This window comes from Raphanus sativus, chromosome 1, assembly GCF_000801105.2.
Source record: "Raphanus sativus cultivar WK10039 chromosome 1, ASM80110v3, whole genome shotgun sequence".
In the NCBI taxonomy this organism is placed as follows: domain Eukaryota; kingdom Viridiplantae; phylum Streptophyta; class Magnoliopsida; order Brassicales; family Brassicaceae; genus Raphanus; species Raphanus sativus.
The window spans coordinates 17,743,935-17,770,572 of NC_079511.1; the positions used below are offsets into that span (position 1 = coordinate 17,743,935).

A 26,638-nucleotide genomic window follows, 5' to 3' on the forward strand; every position below is an offset into this window, starting at 1 on the left:
TCGAACGATATCGACATGGTCTCATCGGTCGATGGTTAGAGAGATCGTTTGACACAATGAAGAGACAATCGATCGTTTGATATGAAGTGCTGGCGATCGATATCGAGCTGGTCTCATTGGGCGATGTGTTGGGCAATCATTTACTTGGGTCCCTATTCTTAATAGCTAATCTAAAAATATAATATTAGTACGACGTCCCCCAGACTTAAACAACACTGTTACCAGTGTTATACAGTCTAAGTTTGGTGGGAGAATAAATCATAAGGACAATAATTAACAAGGAAAAACAGTATACCTAACTTTGATGTGAATATTGACCAACACAGTTAAGTGGCGATCGATATTCTTGATGCTCTATCGATCAACACAATTAAGTGGCGATCAATCAATACTATTAATGCTCTGTCGACCGATGCTGCGCAGTCATCGGTCGATGTTGGTAGATTAACGCTTCTTCCTTGGATCCCTCTTTTTACCTAACAGTGGGTTGCCTCCCACTCGCTTATTTTTAGTCATTAGCTTGACTTCTGGAGATCTGATTTGGTCGGATGAGAATGAGAATATGCTCCAAAACAATCTCAATGTCCATCTTTGAGGCTGTATCATTCTTGTGTGAAAGCCTCCTCCATAGACTTTTCTCCTTTGTCTATCATCTCAGCAATAAGGAGTGCTCGAAGCTTTGCAAACGGGTGTGAGAAGTTTCTGTTGCGCACTCTTGATGTCTTGACATAATCTGAAAAGTAAGGAGTCAATGGTAACTGAGAACCTCCCTTGGTTCATTTCCGCTTCTTCCAATTCTCCTCTTCTTTTCCACAGACTTGTGTAGTCTCGCTCCAGATTTCCTGACATCATCGGAGAAGTGAGGAATCAATGATAACTGGGGATCCCTTTTGGTTCTTTTCCTCTTCCTCCAATTCATCATCATCTTTCCCCCAGACTTGTTCTGAACGCGTGGTGGTATCTCCATCAAAAAATTTCCACACACTTCATACTCATTCTGCTCTGATTCGCGTCTGGTATCGATCGATGAACCAGTGGTAGTGTCGATCAATGACAGATTGATGATGTCGATCGGTGGTATCTGGTAGATGTCGATCGATGGTGGAGTGATATTATCGATCGATGTTTTCTGAACAGTGTCGATCGAGGCTTCGTCTCTGAGGGCTTTGTCGACTTCAGTTCTACACCTCATCTCTCTCTGAGAAGCTACTACATGCTGATGATCTTTAAATACTCCATTATAGGAATCAAGACGTATATTTCTATCTGGCGGTATAGGAGATTCAGCTTCAACCACAGCATAGGGAACCACAATCTTCACAGGGTCATGTATCCTCTTCATTCTTTTGCAAATCCCAGCAGCTTCTTCTGCGCATATGGGTCTTAGATGTTCAGGGACAGCAAGGTATGAAGTCTTAGACTTTTGCATTCTCACTTCATTCGGTTCCAGCTTAACTGTGCATCCCGGTGGCATTGGAAAGCTAACTCAAAGATCTAGCTTGTGTCCAAATATGGGATAAATCCAATGGTGGGAAGGTCTCCATCGAGAGCTAAACATCTGAAGTGTCTGTGCAGTCCTGCACTGCGAAAGACTCCAAAAGGCACCAAAATCACCATATTTCTCCAAATCGTCCCTGAACCTGTAAATACTCTAAATAGACTCCAATACATAATAAATAGTATATAAAACACTTATATACCATCGGTAAAATGGGTAAAATCCATGGTATATCAACTCCCCCAGACTTACCCTTTTGCTTTTGCTTGTCCTCAAGCAAAACAACCAGGCAGTCTCTCTAAAAGAGGTTTGAAAACAGCAGGGACTCAATGGAATTTAAAAACTCAGTTCATCATCTCTCTAGTAGTGCAAACCAAATCATTAAACATCCTAACCTTAGAAGCACATTATACAATATCCTAGTATAGCAACCAAACTCCACTAGTTCCACAACTTAACAGATCCTGTCTGACAATCCCCTCTACTAATGTGATACATGGATTCAACTCAAACAAGTTTCTGAACACACAGGTAGTCTTCTCTGATCCCTTTCTCCCCTCATCTCTCTCTTTGAATCTCTTATTAGTTTCAATTTCAATAGGTTTCGATGCCACTAAGGTCATCTAGTCTATCTCATTGACATTTGCATTTGTAACTCATACATTTTGACAAAGTGTGTAGCGAATAATGGGGTCACAGGTAATTTACCTATCCCTCGTTTCCACAATGTGTGATCATCCTTGAGATTTAAAATAATGGGGTCGCAGGTAATTTACCTATCCCTCTGCCTCTCAAGAAATCATATCAATCTTTTCTTTTAACTTAGATCTTGAGATGCCGAGGAGAGAGAAGGAAGGAACCAGAAACACAAAGACTTTTTACCTTCCAGACTTGCAGGCGGATTCCGATCCCTTGTATACCAAGCCCCAAAACAAGCAAATCAAGTCAGTATTAGGTTGGAGGTCAGCTTTGGTTCCTTCAAACAATCTCAGCAAGTGCAAACATAGTTGACATGTTGATCCACTTTAGTATCTCTAGTATTTCTGCAATCAGTAAGTCTAAGACTAGTCTAAAGAATGGTTAGATGACAAGTAGTAAATCGATTAAGATTATATCCCCTTCTTGACTCAATAAAAACTTTTTTGAATACATTTTAAATAAGACAAATAAAGTAAATAACCATTAGTAATCCTCCGATACTTAAATTACACTGTCCCAGTGTAACACAGTCGGTGGTAAGGTGAAAATCATAAAGCAATATCACAAAATTAACAAGTAAGAACGATATACCAGCTCGCTGATGTCTGTGTTGATCGACACAATGAAGTATCAATCGATCGTTGAAGATGAAGCGCTGTCGAACGATATCGACATGGTCTCATCGGTCGATGGTTAGAGAGATCGTTTGACACAATGAAGAGACAATCGATCGTTTGATATGAAGTGCTGGCGATCGATATCGAGCTGGTCTCATCGGGCGATGTATTGGGCAATCGTTTACTTGGGTCCCTATTCTTTAATAGCTAATTTAAAAATTTATTAGTACGACGTCCCCCAGACTTAAACAACACTGTTACCAGTGTTATACAGTCTAAGTTTGGTGGGAGAATAAATCATAAGGACAATAATTAACAAGGAAAAACAGTATACCTAACTTTGATGTGAATATTGACCAACACAGTTAAGTGGCGATCAATACTCTTGATGCTCTATCGATCAACACAATTAAGTGGCGATCAATCAATGCTATTAATGCTCTGTCGACCGATGCTGCGCAGTCATCGGTCGATGTTGGTAGATTAACGCTTCTTCCTTGGATCCCTCTTTACCTAACAATGGGTTGCCTCCCACTCAGCGTTTTTTTTAGTCATTAGCTTGACTTTTGGAGATCTGATTTGGTCCGGATGAGAATGAGAATATGCTCCAAAACAAATCTCAATGTCCAATCTTTGAGGCTGTATCATTCTTGTGTGAAAGCCTCCTCTATAGACTTTTCTCCTTTTTCTATCATCTCAGCAATAAGGAGTGCTCGAAGCTTTGCAAACGGGTGTGAGAAGTTTCTGTTGCGCACTCTTGATGTCTTGACATAATCTAAAAAGTAAGGAGTCAATGGTAACTGAGAACCTCCCTTGGTTCATTTCCGCTTCTTCCAATTTCTCCTCTTCTTTTCCACAGACTTGTGTAGTCTCGCTCCAGATTTCCTGACATCATCGGAGAAGTGAGGAATCAATAATAACTGGGGATCCCTTTCGGTTCTTTTCCTCTTCCTCCAATTCATCTTCATCTTTCCCCCATACTTGTCTGAACGCGTGGTGGTATCTCCATCAAAATATTTCCACACCCTTCATACTCATTCTGCTCTGATTCGCGTCTGGTATCGATCGATGAACCAGTGGTAGTGTCGATCAATGACAGATTGATGATGTCGATCGATGGTATCTGGTAGATGTCGATCGATGGTGGAGTGATATTATCAATCGATGTTTTCTGAACAGTGTCGATCAAGGCTTCGTCTCTGAGGGCTTTGTCGACTTCAGTTCTACACCTCATCTCTCTCTGAGAAGCTACTACATGCTGATGATCTTAAATACTCCATTATAGGAATCAAGACGTATACCTCTATCTGGTGGTATAGGAGATTCAGCTTCAAACCACGGCATAGGGAACCACAATCTTCACAGGTCATGTATCCTCTTCATTCTTTTGCAAATCCCAGCAGCTTCTTCTGCGCATATGGGTCTTAGATGTTCAGGGACAGCAAGGTATGAGGTCTTAGACTTTTGCATTCTCACTTCAATCGGTTCCAGCTTAACTGTGCATCCTGGTAGCTCATCAAACGATGTGTGTCGATCAATGCACTCGGGTGGGTGTCGATCAATGCTATCTGGCGGTTGTCGATCGATCTCATCAGGTCGGTATCGATCGATGATAGTCTTTGACGAAGTCTCCATATCTTTTCTCATAGTGTTCCGCTCGTCATCAAGCTTCTGTTCTGACTCAAGCCATTCCTCCAGCTCTATGAAGTCTTCCATAGTGACTTCTACACTCGAATCCAAGTCTCCAAGTTGTTCTCCATCCTCCAATTCCCAAAATTATTCTAGCTCCAAGAAATCTTCCATGGTGATCTCTTTTTCTACATCTTGGTTGGGATAACAACTTGATACATCAATGCTCTTCTGTGTCGAGTCTGCAATGTCCTGAGGACAACTCGAACTTTCATGGACTTCAAGTGGTATCGATCTGTGACAAACGTCTCTGTCGATCGATGTTGAGATGCTGGTGTCGATTGATGCTGAAGTAATGTTGTCGATCGATGTAGAGGTCGCGGGGTCGATCGATGCTGAGCTTGTGTCACTAATATCGGCTTCTACTCTACTCAGTTCTTCAGGTGCCATCTGTTCATCATCCTTTACCATATATTCCAGCATAGCTCTTTTCCTAATCTTCTCAATCTCTAGATTCTCAATCTCTACCATATCACAACTTCCCTTACATCGGAAGTTGTTGAGGAAGGCGTTTGTGATGTCTTTCTAGGTAGTAACAGATCCTTGTGGCAACTTCCTAAACCAACGTGCTGCTTCTCCAGCAAGAGAATATGAGAATAATTTGCAGAAGTAGTAGTCTTCAGGGACTCCATTGCATTTGATGGTCGAAGCTAAATCTTCGAATGCCTCTAAGTGGTTAGTGGCATCTTCATAATGAAGACCATGGAAAGGAGTCTGACCCACAAGAGAGATATATGCAGTAGTAGCTCAGGGACGAAACTCTGGAATGTTGAACGACGCAATGCAGACCTTTTAGCATATAAATCTTCAGGACTGTTGTAGTCTCTGAGTGCTCTTTGTCGTTCTGTCCCAGCATTCACAACAGTAGCATCGGGGATTTCGAGAGGTATCGAACGATGAGACAAGTCTGTATCGATCATCTCTGAAGTGCCGATATCGATCGATGCTGAAATCGAATCACTTGTATCAGCTTTTTCTACTATGCTCGGCTCTCCAGATCCATCTTGTTCATCATCCTCAACCGTACCATGGTTGACCAGCTGTCTTCTGTTCAGTTTGTCCCTCTGTGTATCCTCATAAGCATGTTGATCCTGAATGTCTGGCTGCTTGACATGAGTTGTTGGGGTCTCAGAATTTCCATTCTGCTCGCTGTAGACATAATCAATAATCTGGCTGATACTAGTCATTATTCCTTTCTCACGATCTTCAATCATCTTGTCAATCATGTAATCAATCATTTTACTGCGAATTGCTACAGCTTCACTGAAAAATTTACCTAGGAAGGCGCTTTTGATGTCTTCCCAACAGGTTAGAGATCTTGGCTGCAACTTACTGAACCAGCTAAAAGGATCTCCAGATAAAAAATAGGGGAAAATCTTGCAGATAATGTGATCTACATGTACCTCATTCTGCTTGTTTGCTGATGAGAGGGCTGACGAGGCTAACCCCTCGAGTGTCTTGATAAGATCTTTGGGATTTTCAAAAGGAAGACCTTTGAAAGGGTCCTCGCTTCCAAAATCATATCATTGGCTTGTCAAAGTAAAATCGTTTGTCTCAGCAACATCAATTACATCAGGGATTACATCACCATCTGCATTAATTAATTATTTGTCCTCTGGTGTTGCAAGGACGACCTTCTTCGTCTCGCCAGATACCTCTCTTATCAATCTTAAGTATGAGTGCTCTTACCTCCTTTGTTTCCCCGCAAGTGGTGTCGGTTGACTCTTGATGAACAGATTTTTTCGGCGTCGGATGAACAGTGTCTGGATGAACAGTGTCTGGATGAAACGTACCCGAATGAACAGTTTCACGATGAACATTGTCGATCGATTTCGGATGAACAGTGTTCGAATGAACAGTGTTTTCGTGAACAGTACTCCGATGAATAGTACCGGGATGAACGTAATCGGATGAATAGTAATCGGATGAGTGTACCTGAATGAACAGTACCCGCGTGAATAGTATCACGATGAACAGTACCTCGGTGAACAGTACCCTTGTGAACAATGTCTCGTGAACAGTGTCGTTTGACGATTTGTGTACTCTGTCGATCACCGGTCTTGTAGGGTGTCGATCGATTTGTGGTGTATGCTATCAATCGATGCTGCTTGGAGGGTGTCGATCGTTACATCCCTCGTAGACTTACGGATCATGCATAAACCAGCAGGTTGCTTCTTTGAATAAGCTAAAAATCCTTTCTTCATTGTTGCTTCTGTTATGTACCTGAAACAGAAGAAAAAAAATTATGAGATTTTTGAACAATATTAAACCTAAACAAAATCTAACTAAACAAGATCTAATGGCGATGGAAGCTCCCCGGCAACGGCGCCAAATTTGATATCACTCAAATTACCCTAAGGAGTGAATTACTCTCATCAAAAGAGGTCAAGTTATAGTACTTAGGGATCGAATCCACAAGGAGCTAAGGCACACACTAGATCTAATAGTTATGATATAGCTAGGCTAACAGTAAATATATTGTAAAGTAGTAAATAAATATAAATATATTAAATAGTAAGGGCGAACAAGGTAGTTGTTCTTATGAAACTAAGGTTGTTGATGGAAGGATGGTTGCTAGATCTAGGGCTTCTATTCAGGAATTGAGGATTATAATCTCTATAAATGCTTTAACAAGTTGCTTGCATGATACTATAGATCTCAGCCGCTTAACATATGTGATGTATCACTGATTAAAATATCTAGATCTCTGGCCACACCTTTCGCATGATGACACAGAAAAGAGTCGATCGATTTCCTTTTGAGATATCGAGCGATACACCTTTCGCAGCGCCGATCGATTCACCTGTCGGGATATCGATCGACGGCTTCTAGATCTGCCTAGGCGCGAGCCGAATATGACCACAAGGTCTCAAGGAGGAACTGTCGTTCTTCTCAACGGGAGACAGGCAAGCTCAAATGGATAATTCAAGATATCAAAGATCCTAGTGATCCATGTTCTAGTTAGCTAATCTAAAACAAGCATAGAGTTCAATCCATTTGATGAATATCACAACTTAGCAAGTATAGTTTGGGGCTAATCCCACAAACCTATCTGAACCTTAGATCTAACTGGTGGATCTATTCAGATATGAAGTATGTCACAGAAATCATAGATGAATAGATAGAATGCAATAGATAAATAAAACCAAAAGCAAAGGAGTTCCAGAGGACTCTCAAGGAGTTCCTCCCTTCTCTCCTAAGAGAAACAATGATAATAAGATAGAGTAGAAAACGTCTAAAGCGTAGCCGTCAACAATGGCTTAGAAATAACATAAATAGGATTTCTGGTCGTCAAGGGTATTTGGTAACTTTGTGGTGACTCCTGGGCTTCAGTCGGTCATGAAATATACTCAGCCCACATTCTGATGTCCCTGTCGATCGACATGCAGTGTGCTGTGTCGATCGACATACAATCTTCTTCTCGGCAGCTTCCTCTCGCGAGGCAGACTGACCACTCTTCCGTAATACGGCATAACTTCCGATCTAACCGTTGTATTGATCTCAAACCGGTGGAATTGGAAAGCTAAGTCAAAGATATAGCTTGTGTCCAAATATGGGATAAATCCAATGGTGGAAGGTCTCCATCGAGAGCTAAACATCTGGAGCGTCTGTGCAGTCCTGCACTGCGAAAGACTCCAAAAGCACCAAAATCATCATATTTCTCCAAATCGTCCCTGAACCTGTAAATATTCTAAATAGACTCCAATACATAATAAATAGTATATAAAACACTTATATACCATGGGTAAAAATGGGTAAAATCCATGGTATATCAGCTTCTCTGTTTCACCACTTGCCAGAATCATCATCTATAATGGTATTCACGTGGTGTTTCCTATTTCCTTCCCCTAATTCCTTAGATGTTCCAATTCTCCTGATAAAGTCTTCAGTCTGGACAATCTGTGTCTCAAGTTTCTTGACTTGAGTGCAAAGGGTGTCTATCCTTGTGGTCAGATTGTTGAAGACAGAGTCAATCTTCCCATTGAAGTCCACTGTAAGCTTCTGCTGACCTTCTAGAACTCTATCAATCATGGCATCAAACTTACTCCCTGGGTGGGTGGTGGGGGGTTTTGGTAAGCTGAGTTGCCGTAGTTCCTGGTGTTGGTGAAGGGTTTCTGATACTGTGAACTCTGGTTGTAGTTACTCTTCTGACAACTGGCAAAAAAGTTCATGTTTCCACTTGGTTTCCATATCTCTGAAATCCAGTACCTCCAATGTAGTTCACATCTTCCTCTGTATCATCTTCTCTAGCCTCTCCTTCTTCAGCTGAGCAGACTGGCTGCCCCAGAAATGCATGTAAAGCTTCTATCTTGGCTCTGACTTCATTCATCTGGTCTTCCCCGATGGCTGCAACCGATTTTCTTCTTGTCAGAGTCAGTTTTCTTGGTGCTGTTGGCTAGGTTCTCAATAAGTATCACAGCCTCTATTGGATTCCTAGTGTTGAAGTTCTCCTCGCTAGCAGTATCAAGAGCCTTCTGATACCTCAAGCCGATACCTCTGTAGAAAGTGCTTAGCAGCTGCACTTCATTAAATCCATGGTGTGGACAGTCTCGCTGGAAGAACTTAAATCTGATCCACGGGTCTTTAAAAGTCTCACTAGGCTTTTACGCTAAAGTTGCGATTTTGCTCCTTAAGTCATCAGCGCGTGCCTCATCAAAGAAATTATGCAGGAAGGCGTTTTTGATGTCGGCCAGGATGTCAGTGATCATGTAGGTAGCTGCTTGAGCCAGTGTGAAGCTTCTCCAATCAGTGACTCCATCCATATGAATAGCAGCGATAAGATCCTCAAACCTCTCTAGATGGTCCATAGGATGCTCGTGTGATAACCCAGAATAAGGTATCTGAGACACGAGAGAGTAGTACTGAGGCTTGAGCTCGAAGTTCGGCTTTTGAATCTCTGGAAGTCGAATAGCTGATCTGTTGGTGTAGTACTTGTCTGGACAATTGTAGTCTGCCAACGATCGTGTTTGAGCTTTTCTCCTGTAGCCTCAGCTTCAGGCTCAGGGATTATGTCTACCTGTGCATCTAGCTTCTAACTTGTTGCATTACGCAGATGACCATCTTGTTCATACATGTTTCCATTCTCGCCCCGCGTGAGAATAACAATCGCGACCATGCTTCGCGGGGTAGTATCGATCGATGTACGGTGAGTAGTATCGAACGATGTGGATCGGCGAACGATATCGGTCGACGGTGCTGTCTGAGTGTCGGTCGACGGTTGAACGTGAGTATCAGTCGACGGTACTTGCGGATTGAGCGTTCCAAGTGTGCAGGATCTTTTCAGAATAGTAGTTGATTTCCCCTGTTGCTTCTGGTACAGCTGGGCATGTACCTGAAAAGACAAGAAAAATTTTAATCAGAAGGGGGTAAAAAGAAAACCTAAGATTAATAAGATTAAATCTAATGGCGATCAAAGCTCCCCGGCAACGGCGCCAAATTTGATAGTGCTCAATTACCCAGTAGAGCTTACTCTCTCAAATAAGAGGTACAGCTGTAGTACTTAGGGATTGAATCATGAGGATCTAGGGAACCAATTAAATAAATCTACTAATCAGTCTTAGGTAAAGTTGGTTTTAATGATGGAAATAAAATAGCAATTCCTAAAATGAGCAAGGTAGTTGCTCTAACTAACAATATGATGGGTTGTTTAAATGTGATAAAGAGTGCTAGACTTAAGGCTTTTATTCAGGAATGGAGATGATATATCTATAAATACCTAACAAGTTGCTTGCATGATACTATATAACTCAGTCGCTTAACTCTCAGTGATGTATCACTGGTTAAATAATCTAGATCTCTGGCCTCAACTGTTGTATGTTGACACAAAAAAGAGTCGATCGACATCCTTTAGAGATATCGATCGATACACCTTTCGCTCGGCGATCGATTCACCTGTCGGGATATCGATCGACGGCTTCTAGATATGCGCGAGCCGATAATGAACACTAGATCTCAAGGAGGGCGGTTAGCTCTTCTCCAGAAGATGCTAGTTCAAATAGATAATCAAGATATCAAAGATCCTAGTGATCTATATTCTAGTTAGCTACTCTAGAACAAGCTTAGGGTGCAATCTATTTGATGAGTATCTGATATATGGTGTTTTATACATCATTGTATATATGTTTTCTAATTGGTTTTCAAGTCTTTATCGAGTCTTTCTAGTCCTTTTCGAGTCGTTACAGGTCTGGAGTTGCACTGGATAGGAGATGGACCTGCTGGAACAAAAGAAGCAGAAACAGTGCAGTTTGGTGATTTTCACGCAGAACAGTCTAATGATTGTTCCCTATCAAGCGGAACAAGCAGACGGAGTGATCCCGCGGTTGTTCCCGACGAATAAGGAAAATACAACATCTCGGGATTTGCCCTAATTATCCTCTTTTTCTCTATGGCCGCCTGTGGCTTTTGATATAACTTCTTTTTTCTATTTTTCTACATCATACTACGCTACTTTTCATAGAGAAACAGACTCTAGAGCTTTTTACTTTGGGATTTGCTACTTTGTAAAGGGAGAAGGCTATCTCTCTCCATAGAGAAGAACCCCTGAACCCTATCTCTTGTTTCTGTTATTTTATGCAGTATTATTCAGTATTGATGCTTGTCTTTTCTTGTATCATGGCTGAGTAGTCGGCTAGCTTGTCTAGGGTTCTAGGGTGTTGATTTCGTGAGCTAAACATAGATAAGTGAATCCATTGATTGTCTTCATTCATAACTGTTCTTATTGCTTGCATTAAACTGGCCGCTTAATGTTAGATCATAGGTTTAACCTGTTCATTAACCGTGTAATAGGTTGCTAGATCTTTTTTGAATGAGCATTGCATCCCTAATCAGCGAAAGTAGATATTAGGGTGTTTTGTGAACCTATCGGACTTGATCTCTATTGCTTGCGATCGCTTCTCACCTCAACGACAGTTAGACGGTGAGATCGATCAGCATAGGGAGCAGTACTACGACAGTGGACTGTTCTACTTGAGTGATCCGAGTTCTAGACTGTTCTTATTAGCACTTGAATAATTGTTTAGCTCACAAGTATTGACACCCGATGAAGTAACCCTAGGCTGGCTTTTCTTTAAATTGAATTTACATTTATTTTATTTGCTTGCTTGTTACAAAACTCAAAACCCCCATATTGTTTTAGCTTATATTGATCCATAAAATAAAGTGTAATAGTTGGTCTCTGTGGATTCGATCCTAAAGTGCTACATCGACATACCATTCGATTGTGGTAGTGTGCACATTAGGTTAATTGGTGTGCGTGAACACGAATATCAATTTGGCGCCGTTGCCGGGGACCATCTTTTTACCTTTATTTTTCGGTTATTTATTTAGTCTAAGACCTCTAACTTGCTCTTTTCTCTTTGTTGCAGGAGATCGCAAGGTTTAGAAAATCAGAACAGACAACAGCCAAGGCCTACTGACACCACCATGGGTGATCACGGTCATCAGGATGATCTCGCTGCAGCAATGCAACTGATGCAACAGCAGATGCTTCAGATGCAGCAGACCATCCAAGCTCAGCAAGCAGCTGCAGAACAATCTGCTCAACAGGCTGCTCTCGCGCGGCAGGAACAAGCAGCGCAGACTGTTCCAATCGGGGAGAGAAACCTTCCGCGGAACATTCCTACTACGCGCTCTGCCATTGTTCCTCCACTTGCACCCGGCAGGACTTCGAGATCAAGCCTGCTCTGATTGATCTGGTGCAGCGAAAAGTGTTTTCTGGTCTCTCTGCAGAAATTCCAATGGAGTATATTGAGAATTTCGAAAAAGTTTGCAGTTTCACTCGTGCGAATGGTGTGCCACCAGACTACATCAAGTGCATGCTATTCCCATTCTCTCTTGATGGAAAAGCTGCACGGTGGTTGAAATCTCTCCCTACCGGCTCTCTCACTTCGTGGGAACAGGTCCGATCAGCGTTCCTCAACCATTTCTACTCTAAGGCGAGAACAGCTACATTGAGGAACAAGATCACCTCATTCAGACAGCTCCATGATGAGCCTTTTTGTGACGCATGGGAGCGCTTCAATGACTACCAGAGAGAATGTCCTCACCATGGATTTGATGATGATTACCTCCTGGGCATTTTCTATGATGGGGTGGACTGGAAATTTTCAAGGTGCTCTAAACTCTTCGAGCAATGGAGACTTCATGACTCAGACCACTAATGGAGCGCTCAAGCTGATTGAGAACATGGCAGCTAGCTCAACCAATGAGAACCAGAAGAGCGATCGCTCCAAGGAAGTCAACAGTGTACACACCCAGAAAATTGATGAGCTGACAGCTAAGGTCGATCAGCTACTGCAGAACAACCAGGCACAAGGATCTGGGTATCAGAACACCATCCCGCAGAGCAATCAGCAAGTTGTTCCAGCCGCGAATGCTCCGACTGCAGGGAACAGTCCGCCAGATGATCTGAAAAATCTGAACATTATGATGCAGCAGATGTTCCGGAGCCAGCAACTTCAGGTCAAGGCACTGAATCAGGTTACCACAGACATCAACACCAGGATGGACAGCATGTTAACCGAGCTGAATTCAAAATATGATACTGTGAGCAACCACATAAAGAGGATTGATGTTCAGCTTGCTCAAACTGCTGAAACTGTTAAAAGACAGCAAGAGATCATTCGTGGAAAAAGTTTGATGAATCCTAGGGTTGAGCACTGTAATGCAACCGAGCAGAGACGTGAGAAATCTGAGGAAAAACAAGCGGAACAACTGTTCGCTGAGACTGTTTTGGACGCAGAACAGAGAACAGAGCAGTCTGCTAGCTCTAGAGTGACTGCTCCCGCGACTGCTCCCGCTCCCGACGGATCTACTGATATTCCACCAGTGCGAGTCTATGTTCCTAAGGTTCCCTATCCGATTCCACCTAGACACCTGAAGGTGTTGCCTAAGGTTGATGACCCTGGAAAATTTGCTTTTCCATGTTCCATTGCTGGAGTAAAATTTGAGGAAGCTCTTTGTGACTCCGGATCTTGTGTGAATCTTGTCTCAAAAGCGATTGTAGACAAGTTGTGCATTACTGAAGTTGAGCCTTCTCAGGTGACTCTGACTTTTGCAAACTCTTCCAGAGCAGTTCCTTATGGCACCATTCGCAATCTTCCTGTCCAAGTTGGGGACTGTGTTCTCCATACTGAATTTCAGATTGTTGAGATGAACAAGATCATGAAATGCCTTTGATCTTAGGAAGGGAATTTATGGCTACAGTGGGAGCAATCTTTGATATGCCTAATAAGAGAGTCTCCTTCTCCCACATCAACAAGAATGTCTTCTATGAGGCTGTTCCCACCAGATTTCAGAAACTACACGCCTCTTGCATCTTAGTGTTCAGTGGAGAAAAGTTGATGGTTGTTCCAAGGAAGGAGCTTGGTAAAAACAGTGAGTTCAAGAAGTCTTGAATGGAGATCCTCACACTGATACCAAGAAACTCAGTGGGAATGCAAGGGTGAAAGAGAAAATCCAGAAGAAAAGGGTCAAAGGAGATCCTACTATGACTTTGACACCTCACTGGTGTGATGAGAAATCCATTGAGTATGAGGTAAAGTGCAAGGGTACCTCTAAACCTTTCTCTAAAGTCAGAGTTATTCTCACTGATGAGCTGAAAGAGAAAGGAGAAGCTGCTGTGAAAGGGTTGTTGAGCAGAGTTTTGAAGCTGAACATGTCTGATTGTGGAGCTTGTTTTGGAACAAGCCCTCATGCTCAACCCGACTGATCCCTGTCACCAAGTCAAGCTAGTGACTTTAACCAAGCGCTTGGTGGGAGGCAACCCACTGGTAAGTGTAAATATAACTTGGTTTTGTTTTTGTTTGCTTATTTTCGTTTTAGTTTATTGAGTTTCAGGTAAAAAAGCAGAAAAATTCGAGATACTTCGAAAAATTCTGGGTTGCAGAAACGGAGCTCCCTGTTCTGCAGGAGCCAAGAACAACCGCCCAGGTGAAAATCTGGCGACATAACACCCAGAATTTTTCGGAGCACCCGCTCCAGGTAAGTATCTCGACCAAAAAAATTGTAAATTCTTGTTTTCACCTTCTCTCTGATTTATTTTCACACCGAGACGTTGTGAAGTAAGTCTGGGGGAGGGTCTTCGTCGTTTACTAACTCGTTTCTTTCTTTTGTTTTTCTCTTGAGTCAGTTTGAGTCAATTTTTAGGATCGAGTCAGTCAAAGTTTGTGGGAATTAGGACCTTATTCTGTGTTGATCACTAACCACCTCGTGCTTTAGTTGTCTTATTCAGTGACCTTAGCAGTGGCGAAAGACACACATGTGGACCCGGAACACCCTGACATATCTCACTTGATTCTCCAGAAGTTCTCAGCCGATCAGGTTACACTGGGTAGACTTAACTCCAAATAACTTGAACCTAATCTTGACTGAAATTCTTCTTGTTATGGGCACTAGATCAGGGAAACGAGAACTACACTCAGGACTTCTTATTCTTTCTATCCATCTTGTTGTTCCTGAGTGGCTAGCTCATCTTTAGCTAGTTCCCACCCTGAACCTTAGCCTTTATTCCACCTTCATGCATTTGTTTTTCAGTGTTATATGTGCAGATATGTGCAAAAAGGTCGGAGAGGAAAGGATCGACGCAGCCTCTTACTCGTTACTACTGCGCAGATTCAGTCAGAAGGAGAACAAGCAGATTAAGGGAGGAACCGCTCCATAGCCAATGAGCTGTGCAAGAACATGGGTGGAGAACCAGAATGATTTGAACCAGAAGAACCACCAGTGGCAATCCAAACATCACATGTTACCTCCTTCTTCGTCACCCCCACCATCATTAGAAAAAAAAAAATCTTTCATTTTATTTAGCATATGGTGATGGAGAAGGAGAAGAATTCAGGATACACGAGCCATTGGGAAGGTCGAGCAGAAGAGTAGGTATCAATATGAAGGGATGAGGAGCAGACAGATGAGCGGAGCAGTCTGATGATTGTTCCCGAACGAAAAGAACAGTCGCTCCTGAGATAGCAGCTCCTGAGATAGCAAAACGAGTAAGGGGCTGTGGACATCAATGGAGCCGTCCTCTCACGACTATTTTGCGCGATATCTGCATCCACTACGAAAAGTTGGTAGCCCCTAAACACTCTTTAACTCCACCATAAAATTAGCCTGTTCCACACCTAGCCCGTCTACCCTGAATAGTGCCTGTGATGAGAAGCTCACGCTGCTCTATAATGAATGTAGGGAGTTCTGTCTCGATAGTGTTGTTTTTTCAGGTTTGAGATGTAGAGTATGGAGCCGATTTTCGAACAACAGTCAGTGGGGTTTTGGTAAGGGTGTGTTGTCATAGTTTACTGCTTGTATGGTTCAGAGATTCGTGGTTAAGGTATGGTTGCTGAGAATAGGAGAGTTCCCACACTTTCAAACCTTTCTCTCTGTTCTTGATACTTGGTCTTGTTCGAGGACAAACAAGGATCTAAGTCTGGGGGAATTGATATATGGTGTTTTATACATCATTGTATATATGTTTTCTAATTGGTTTTCAAGTCTTTATCGAGTCTTTCTAGTCCTTTTCGAGTCATTACAGGTCTGGAGTTGCACTGGATAGGAGATGGACCTGCTGGAACAAAAGAAGCAGAAAACAGTGCAGTTTGGTGATTTTCACGCAGAACAGTCTGATGATTGTTCCCGATCAAGCGGAACAAGCAGACGGAGTGATCCCGCGGTTGTTCCGACGAATAAGGAAAATACAACATCTCGGGATTTGCCCTAATTATCCTCTTTTTCTCTCTGGCCGCCTGTGGCTGTTGAGATAACTTCTTTTTCTATTTTTCTACATCATACTACGCTACTTTTCATAGAGAAACAGACTCTAGAGCTTTTTACTTTGGGATTTGCTACTTTGTAAAGGGAGAAGGCTATCTCTCTCCATAGAGAAGAACCCCTGAACCCTATCTCTTGTTTCTGTTATTTTATGCAGTATTATTCAGTATTGATGCTTGTCTTTTCTTGTATCATGGCTGAGTAGTCGGCTAGCTTGTCTAGGGTTCTAGGGTGTTGATTTCGTGAGCTAAACATAGATAAGTGAATCCATTGATTGTCTTCATTCATAACTGTTCTTATTGCTTGCATTAAACTGGCCGCTTAATGTTAGATCATAGGTTTAACCTGTTCATTAACCGTGTAATAGGTTGTTAGATCTGTTTTGAATGAGCATTGCATCCCTAATCAGCGAAAGTAGATATTAGGGTGTTTTGTGAACCTATCGGACTTGATCTCTATTGCTTGCGATCGCTTCTCACCTCAACGACAGTTAGACGGTGAGATCGATCAGCATAGGGAGCAGTACTACGACAGTGGACTGTTCTACTTGAGTGATCCGAGTTCTAGACTGTTCTTATTAGCACTTGAATAATTGTTTAGCTCATAAGTATTGACACCCGATGAAGTAACCCTAGGCTGGCTTTTCTTTAAATTGAATTTACATTTATTTTATTTGCTGCTTGTTACAAAACTCAAAACCCCCATCATTGTTTTAGCTTGATATTGATCCCATAAAAATAAAGTGTAATAGTTGGTCTCTGTGGATTCGATCCTAAAGTGCTACATCGACATACCATTCGATTATGGTAGTGTGCACATTAGGTTAATTGGTGTGCGTGAACACGAATATCAGTATCACAACTTAGAAATTATAGTTTGGGGCTAATCCCACAAACCTATTTAAACCCTAGATCTAACAAGTAGACTACTCAGACATAGCTAAGCAATTCATGACAATAGATAGATGAAAGAATTGCATATATAGAATAAAGAAGAAATACAAAAGAAGATGAGAAATCTCTCCAATCTCTCAAAAATAAGTAAAACTCTAGTCTCTCTCCCACACTCTCTGCTTAGACTCTCAAAGCTTGCTTCTTTCGAAGGTTGCCGTCAAAAACACTTAAGAGGAATATTTATGCATTTCCATTAGGTTAAAAACTCGTCAGGGGCAATCTCGTAATTTGGTGAAGTCTTGGTGAAGTAGTCGGCTAAACAATTTCGTCCTCGATATCGATCGACAACACTGGATGTGTATCGATCGATTATAATCTTCTAGTACGCGGATCTTCTCAGCTACATCGATCGACAACTCAGGATGAGTATCGATCGATTCTTATCGCAATGTTGACTTCCGAATTGGTCTTGAATGGTCAACTCGGGTGTATCATCTCTTGCATTCCAAAATGCTCCAAAAACATCACTTTATCACGAAACGCTCCTGAACCTGAAAACATACCTAACAGGCTAAAAAACAGATTAAATATATAATAAAACACTAGTATACCATAGTAGAAAACGGGTAAAATCCATGGTATATCACTTCACCAAGGATTCACCAAATTACGAGATTATCCCTGACGAGTTTTTAACCTAATAGAAATGCTTAAATACCCTGCCTAGGCGCAAACCGGATATGACCACAATGTCTCAAGGAGGAACTGTCGTTCTTCTCAACGGGAGACAGGCAAGCTCAAATGGATAATTCAAGATATCAAAGATCCTAGTGATCTGGTTCTAGTTAGCTAATCTAAAACAAGCATAGAGTTCAATCCATTTGATGAATATCACAACTTAGCAAGTATAGTTTGGGGCTAATCCCACAAACCTATCTGAACCTTAGATCTAACTGGTGGATCTATTCAGACATGAAGTATGTCACAGAAATCATAGATGAATAGATAGAAATACAATAGATAAGTAAAACCAAAAGCAAAGGAGTTCCAGGAGGACTCTCAAGGAGTTCCTCCATTCTCTCCTAAGAGAAACAATGAAAATAAGATAGCGTAGAAAACGTCTAAAGCGTAGCCGTCAACAATGGCTTAGAAATAATATAAATAGGGTTTCTGGTCGTCAAGGGTATTTTGGTAACTTTGTGGTGACTCCTGGGCTTCAGTCGGTCATGAAATATACTCAGCCCACATTCTAATGTCCCTGTCGATCGACATGCAGTGTGCTGTGTCGATCGACATACAATCTTCTTCTTGGCAGCTTCCTCTCGCGAGGCAGACTGACCACTCTTCAGTAAAACGGGCATAACTTCCGATCTAACCGTTGTATTGATCTCAAACCGGTGGCATCGGAAAGCTAAGTCAAAGATATAGCTTGTGTCCAAATATGGGATAAATCCAATGGTGGGAAAGTCTCCATAGAGAGCTAAACATCTGAAGCGTCTGTGCAGTCCTGCACTGCGAAAGACTCCAAAAGGCACCAAAATCATCATATTTCTCCAAATCGTCCTTGAACCTGTAAATACTCTCAATAGACTCCAATACATAATAAATAGTATATAAAACACTTATATACCATGGGTAAAAATGGGTAAAATCCATGGTATATCAGCTTCTCCTGTTTCACCACTTGCCAGAAATCATCATCTATAATGGTATTCACGTGGTGTTTCCTATTTCCTTCCCCTACTTCCTTAGAAGTTCCAATTCTCCTGATAAAGTCTTCAGTCTGGACAATCTGTGTCTCAAGTTTCTTGACTTGAGTGCAAATGGTGTCTATCCTTGTGGTCAGATTGTTGAAGACAGAGTCAATCTTCCCATTGAAGTCTACTGTAAGCTTCTGCTGACCTTCTAGAACTCTATCAGTCATGGCATCAAACTTACTCTCCTGGGTGGTGGTGGGGGGTTTTGGTAAGCTGAGTTGCCGTAGTTCCTGGTGTTGGTGAAGGGTTTCTGATACTGTGAATTCTGGTTGTAGTTACTCTTCTGACAACTGGCAAAAAAGTTTATGTTTCCACTTTGGTTTCCATATCTCTGAAATCCAGTACCTCCAATGTAGTTCACATCTTCCTCTGTATCATCTTCTCTAGCCTCTCCTTCTTCAGCTGAGCAGACTGGCTGCCCTAGAAATGCATGTAAAGCGTCTATCTTGGCTCTGACTTCATTCATCTTGTCTTCCCCGATAGCTGCAACCGATTTCTTCTTGTCAGAGTCAGTGTTCTTGGTGTTGCTGCTGTTGGCTAGGTTCTCAATAAGTATCACAGCCTCTATTGGATTCCTAGTGTTGAAGTTCTCCTTGCTAGCAGTATCAAGAGCCTTCTGATACCTCAAGGCGATACCTCTGTAGAAAGTGCTTAGCAGCTGCACTTCATTAAATCCATGGTGTGGACAGTCTCGCTGGAAGAACTTAAATCTGATCCACACGTCTTTAAAAGTCTCACTCGGCTTTTACGCCAAAGTGGCGGTTTTGCTCCTTAAGTCATCAGCGCGTGCCTCATCAAAGAAATTACGCAGGAAGGCGTTTTTGATGTCGGCCCAGGATGTCAGTGATCATGTAGGTAGCTGCTTGAGCCAGTGTGAAGCTTCTCCAATCAGTAAGTATTTGAAGAGCTTGCAGAATAGGTAGTCCTCAGGGACTCCATCCATACGAATATCAGCGATAAGATCCTCGAACCTCTCTAGATGGTCCATAGGATGCTCGTGTGATAACCCAGAATAAGGTATCTGAGACACGAGAGAGTAGTACTGAGGCTTGAGCTCGAAGTTCGGCTTTTGAATCTCTGGAAGTCGAATAGCTTATATGTTGGTGTAGTACTCGTCTGGACGATTGTAGTCTGCCAACGATCGTGTTTGAGCTTCTCATGTAGCCTCAGCTTCAGGCTCAGGGATTATGTTTCCCTGTGCATCTAGCTTCTAACCTGTTGCATTACGCAGATGACCATCTTGTTCATACATGTTTCCATTCTCGCCCTGCGTGAGAATAACAATCGCGACCATGCTTCGCGGGGTAGTATCAATCGATGTACGGTGAGTAGTTGTGAACGATGTGGATCGGCGAACGATATCGGTCGACGGTGTTGTCTGAGTGTCGGTCGACGGTTGAACGTGAGTATCAGTCGACGGTACTTGCTGATTGAGCGTTCCAAGTGTGCAGGATCTTTTGAGAATAGTAGTTGATTTCCCCTGTTGCTTCTGGTACAGCTGGGCATGTACCTGAAAAGACAAGAAAAATTTTAATCAGAAAAGGGGTAAAAAGAAAAACCTAAGATTAATAAGATTAAATCTAATGGCGATCAAAACTCCCCGGCAACGGCGCCAAATTTGATAGTGCTCAAATTACCCAGTAGAGCTTACTCTCTCAAATAAGAGGTACAGCTGTAGTACTTAAGGATTGAATCATGAGGATCTAGGGAACCAATTAAATAAAATCTACTAATCAATCTTAGGTAAAGTTGGTTTTAATGATGGAAATAAAAATAGCAATTCCTAAAATGAGCAATGTAGTTGCTCTAACTAACAATATGATGGGTTGTTTAAATGTGATAAAGAGTGCTAGACTTAGGGCTTTTATTCAGGAATGAAGATTATAATATCTATAAATGCCTAACAAGTTGCTTGCATGATACTATATAACTCAGTCGCTTAACTCTCAGTGATGTATCACTGGTTAAATAATCTAGATCTCTGGCCTCAACTGTTGTATGTTGACACAAAAAAAGAGTCGATCGACATCCTTTAGAGATATCGATCGATACACCTTTCGCTCGGCGATCGATTCACCTGTCGGGATATCGATCGACGGCTTCTAGATATGCCTAGGCGCGAGCCGATAATGAACACTAGATCTCAAGGAGGACGGTTAGCTCTTCTCCAGAAGATGCTAGTTCAAATAGATAATTCAAGATATCAAAGATCCTAGTGATCTATATTCTAGTTAGCTACTCTAGAACAAGCTTAGGGTGCAATCTATTTGATGAGTATCACAACTTAGAAATTATAGTTTGGGGCTAATCCCACAAACCTATTTAAACCCTAGATCTAAAAAGTAGACTACTCAGACATAGCTAAGCAATTCATGACAATAGATAGATGAAAGAATTGCATAGATAGAATAAAGAAGAAATACAAAAGGAGATGAGAAATCTCTCCAATCTCTCAAAAACAAGTAAAACTCTAGTCTCTCTCCCACACTCTCTGCTTAGACTCTCAAAGCTTGCTTCTTTCGAAGGTTGCCGTCAAAAACACTTAACAAGAATATTTATACATTTCCATTAGGTTAAAAACTCGTCAGGGGCAATCTCGTAATTTGGTGAAGTTTTGGTGAAGTAGTCGGCTAAACCATTTCGTCCTCGATATCGATCGACAACACTGGATGTGTATCGATCGATTATAATCTTCTAGTACGCGGATCTTCTCAGCTACATCGATCGACAACTCAGGATGAGTATCGATCGATTCTTATCGCAATGTTGACTTCCGACTTGGTCTTGAATGGTCAACTCGGGTGAATCATCTCTTGCATTCCAAAATGCTCCAAAAACATCACTTTATCACGAAACGCTCCTTAACCTGAAAACATACCTAACAGGCTAGAAAACAGATTAAATATATAATAAAACACTAGTATACCATGGTAGAAAACGGGTAAAATCGATGGTATATCACTTCACCAAGGATTCACCAAATTACGAGATTACCCCTGACGAGTTTTTAACCTAATAGAAATGCTTAAATACCCTGCCTAAGTGTTTTTGACGGCAAGCGAAAGCAAGCAAGCAGAGAGTGTGAGAGAGATAGCTAGAGTTTTACTTTTGTTCTAAGTTTTGAGAGAGATTGGAGAGATATCATTGAGAGATTTGTGATTGAATTCCATTTGTTTTCTATTCTCTATCTAATGCAATTTCTTTACATATCTTGTGTTATGAATTGCTTAGTCATGTCTGAGTAGTCTACTTGTTAGATCTATGGTTTAAATAGGTTAGTGGGATTAGCCCTAAACTATACTTGCTAAGTTGTGATATTCATCAAATGGATTGTACCCTTTGCTTGTTCTAAATTAGCTAACTAGAACATAGATCAGTAGGATGTTTAGATCTTGAATTATCTATTTGAACTAGCTTGTCTCCTGTTGAGAAGAGCGAGAGCCCTCTTTGAGACCTAGTGTTCTTTATCGGCTCGCGCCTAGGCATATCTAGAAGCCGTCAATCGATATCCCGACTGGACAATCGATCGGCGATGCGAAAGGTGTAGGGATATCGATCGACTCTTTTTCTGGTCAACAGACGATAGTTGAGATCAGAGATCTAGTTATTTAACTAGTGAGACATCACTGATTGTTAAGCGGCTGAGTTCTATAACATCATGCAAACAACCTGTTAGGCATCTATAGACATTATAATCCCCAATACCTGAATAAAAGCCCTATGTCTAACACTCTTCCTTATCTTATAAAGAACCATCATATTGTTAGTAGAGCAACTACCTTGCTCAATTATGATTGTTATTTTACATTTCCTTCATAAAAACCAACTTCACCTAGGAATGATTAATTAATTAGATTTAATTGGTTCTCTATCTCCTCGTGATTTGATCCCTAAGTACTACAGCTGAACCTTTTGTTTGAGAGATTAAAGCACTTTTTAGGGTAATTTGAGTGGTATCAAATTTGGCGCCGTTGCCGGGGAGCTTTGATCGCCATTAGATTTAATTTTATCAATTTTAGGTTTTTCTTTTTCTTTCACCCTCTTTTCTGAATAAAATTTTTTCTTGTCTTTTCAGGTACATGCCCAACAGTACCAGAAGCAGTAAGGAAAATCAACTACTATTCTCAGAAGATCATGCACACTTGGAACGTTCAATCCGCAAAGACCTACGCTCTGCATCGATCGACAGAACCGCCGCACTGTCAACTGATATTCACGTTCAACCGTCGACCGATACTCATACACCACCGTTGACCGATACACTACGCTGCTCTACATCGTTCGACACTACACACCATACATCGATCGATACTAATCCGCGAGGCATGGTTGCGATTGTTATTCTCACGCAGAGCGAGAATGGAAACCTGTATGGCCAGGATGGTCATCTGCGTAATGCAACAGGTCAGAAGCTAGATGCATAGGGAAACGTAATCCTTGAGCCAGAAGCTGAGGCTACAGAAGAAGCTCAAACACGATCATTGGCAGACTACAATCGTCCTGATGAGTACTACACCAACAGATCAGCTAATCGACTTCCAGAGATTCAGAAGCCGAACTTCGGGCTCAAGCCTCAGTACTATTCATTCGTGTCGCAGATACCCTATGCTGGGTTATCACACGAGCATCCTATGGACCATCTGGAGAGGTTCGAGGATCTTATAGCTGCTATTCATATGGATGGAGTCCATGAGGACTACCTACTTTTCAAGCTCTTCAAATACTCACGAATTAGAGAAGCTTCACACTGGCTTAAGCAGCTACCTACACAATCATTGACATCCTGGGCCGACATAAAAAATGCCTTCCTGCATAATTTCTTTGATGAGGCACGTGCTGAAGACTTAAGGAGCAAAATCGCCACTTTCGCGCAGAAGTCTGGTGAGACTTGTAAGGACGCATGGATCAGATTTAAGTTCTTCCAGCGAGACTGTCCACACCATGGATTCAATGAAGTGCAGCTGCTAAGCACTTTCTACAGAGGTATCGCCTTGAGGTATCAGATGGATCTTGATAAAGCTAGTGAGGGAAACTTGAACACTAGGAATCCAATAGAGGTTGTGAGACTTATTGAGAACCTAGCCAACAGCAGCAGCACAAAGAACACTGACTCTAATAAGAAGAAATCGGTTGCAGCCATTGGGGACAAACAGATGAGTGAAGTCAGAGCTAAGTTACAAGCTGTACATGAGCTTCTGAGGAAGCAAGTCTGCTCAGCTGAGGAAGGAGAGACTAGATATGCTGATTCAGAAGAATATGTGAATTACAATGGAGGTACTGGATTTCAGAGGTCTGGAAACCAGAATGGCAAAAGGAACTTTTTTGGTTGTGGCCAGAAGAGTAACTACAACCAAAGTTCTCAGTATCAGAAACCCTTCAACAAAATCAGAAACTATGGGAATTCATCTTACCAATACCCACCACCACCCACCCAGGAGAGTAAGATTGACGCCATGATTGACAGAGTTCTTGAAGGACAGCAGAAGCATACAGTGGCCTTCAATGGAAAGATTGACTCTGTCTTCAAAAATCTGAACACAAGGATAAATACCATTTGTACTCAAGTTAGGAAGCTTGAAACAAAAATTGTTCAGACTGAAGACTCTATCAAGAGAACTGAAGCTTCTAAGGAAGTACAAGAAGGAAGCATGAAACACCACGTGAATGTCATCATAGATGATGATTTCTGGCAAGTGGTGAAGCATGACAAGCTCCAAAAGGGAGACTTCGAAGTGGAAAGTTCACTAAGTCGATCGACACCAGATTGTTCAAATCGATCGACACGATCGATGTCATTTCCGGAAACGACTACGGATTGCAACGCAATAAGGATTTTGACACATGATGTATTCACGGCTTCGCATCCACACCCACCCACCCTTACCTACAAAAATATCGACCGACGAGACGAGCCACTCATTGATCGACACAGTGATTAGACATGCATCGATCGACCCTTTTATCCACCTATCGATCGACATGCACCTCTCACATACCGAGTGCAATTACCACCAATTGACATCAACCGAATCAATGCACTCCGACCACCACCTAAACCATTAGCTGACCCTGCAGAGACTACTAGTAACCCTTCAGAAACTACACCAGTATCAGAGGGAACTGAAGGAAGAAGGTTAAGGAATAGGAAGGAGAAAAGTCCTAAGAACCTTAAGAGGGAAGCTAATGAGAAGGAGATGGATGGTTTCACTAAGAGAGTTATCAGAATCCCACTAGAAAAACACTTTGAGGAGATTTACTTCACAAGCAGATTGTGGATGTTCTTTAGAGAGACAAGGGAGACTGAGAATGACATTAAGAGAATGTTTGACACAGTCAGAGAAGACATGAGGCGGAGGATCACATTGAAGAAGAAGAGTGATCCTGGGAAGTTTGCAATACCCTGTATAGTAAAGGGAATTGAGTTTTCTCATGCACTATGTGACACTGGTTCTTCAGTCAGCATCTTACCAAAGGTTATGGCAGACCAGCTGGGTCCGAAAGTAGAGCCTTCACCAGATATCTTTACATTTGTGGATTACACTCAGAAAAATTTTGTAGGCTTGATCAGAGACCTGGAAGTGCAGATTGGTAATGTCATTGTCCCTGTGGATTTCATGTCCTGGATATCAAGTTAAATTGGAACTCTTTCCTTCTACTTGGAAGAGCATTTCTGGCTACAGTAGGAGCTGTATGTGACTTGAGCACCAACAAGATGTGCCTGACTATGATAGATCCAGATATCCACTACGACCTTGTCAGAATTGGCAAATCAAAAGCAAAAACTGTGGAACAAGAAGATGATCTTGGTATCATTGCAGTTTGTCATTGTGAAGATGAGTACGAAACAGAGTACTCGGGATCGATAGACGACCTCACTACATCATCGATCGAAATCAGCGAGTCAGAAGAGATCGACACCAACTTTGGCCCATCGATCGACAGAGACACACCAGATGATTACTCGAATTTACCAGATCATTGCTACCCGAATTTCGCTATCCAACCCAACTGAAAACAAGATGATTACTCAGTAAGGAGTTGGACAGACAGCGGATTTCATGAAAGTTTTGCCGTAGATACATCTATATCTTCCCACAGTGGAGATCACATAGAGGAATATGATGAAGATTTTTGGGAGGAAAGCGCTTGGGAACACTACTTGGAGAATGATAGGTTTGCAAATCGTTTCCCAAGAACAACTTGCTCAAAATCGATCAACATCCACTGCCCACCATCGATCGATTATCTACCTCATCCATAAAAACGACATCATCCATCGATCGACATAGCAAGCATCACATCGATCAATATTAAGTCAGACGACTTAAGGGACAAGATTGGAATTTCACCGACTAGGACAACAGATGGGTATATAATGTTGTCAACATCAACCACGAAAATTCAAACTTCAACAACACATACCATGCATCCTCCAGCAACTAGAAACATCACCATCGAGACCTGCAACAACAAGAGCAATCAATCCAACCATGCAGCCAAACGATCATCATCGATCGCCATCACAACTGCACCATCGATCGATTCTCTTACCCTACCTCGATCTCGTTTTCATAATTCTAGAGATATAAGGAATGCTTCACTAACACCTGATGAATTTGGTATTTACAGGGATAGAGATGGCTTTGCAAGAGCCATGGATGGAAGGATTCTACACATATCCAGAGAGGACATAGCAGACATCCTTCAAGTTGCCAATGGACCAGA

At 41.8% G+C, this 26,638-nt stretch overlaps 1 non-coding gene across 1 annotated transcript; it reads right to left on the reverse strand.

Annotated features, from left to right (window-relative positions):
- Positions 1–12,449: 12,449 nt before the first annotated feature.
- On the reverse strand, positions 12,450–12,556 carry LOC130497946 (small nucleolar RNA R71). Its single transcript, XR_008936987.1, has one exon. It is a non-coding gene; the product is annotated as a small nucleolar RNA R71 (small nucleolar RNA).
- Positions 12,557–26,638: the final 14,082 nt, after the last annotated feature.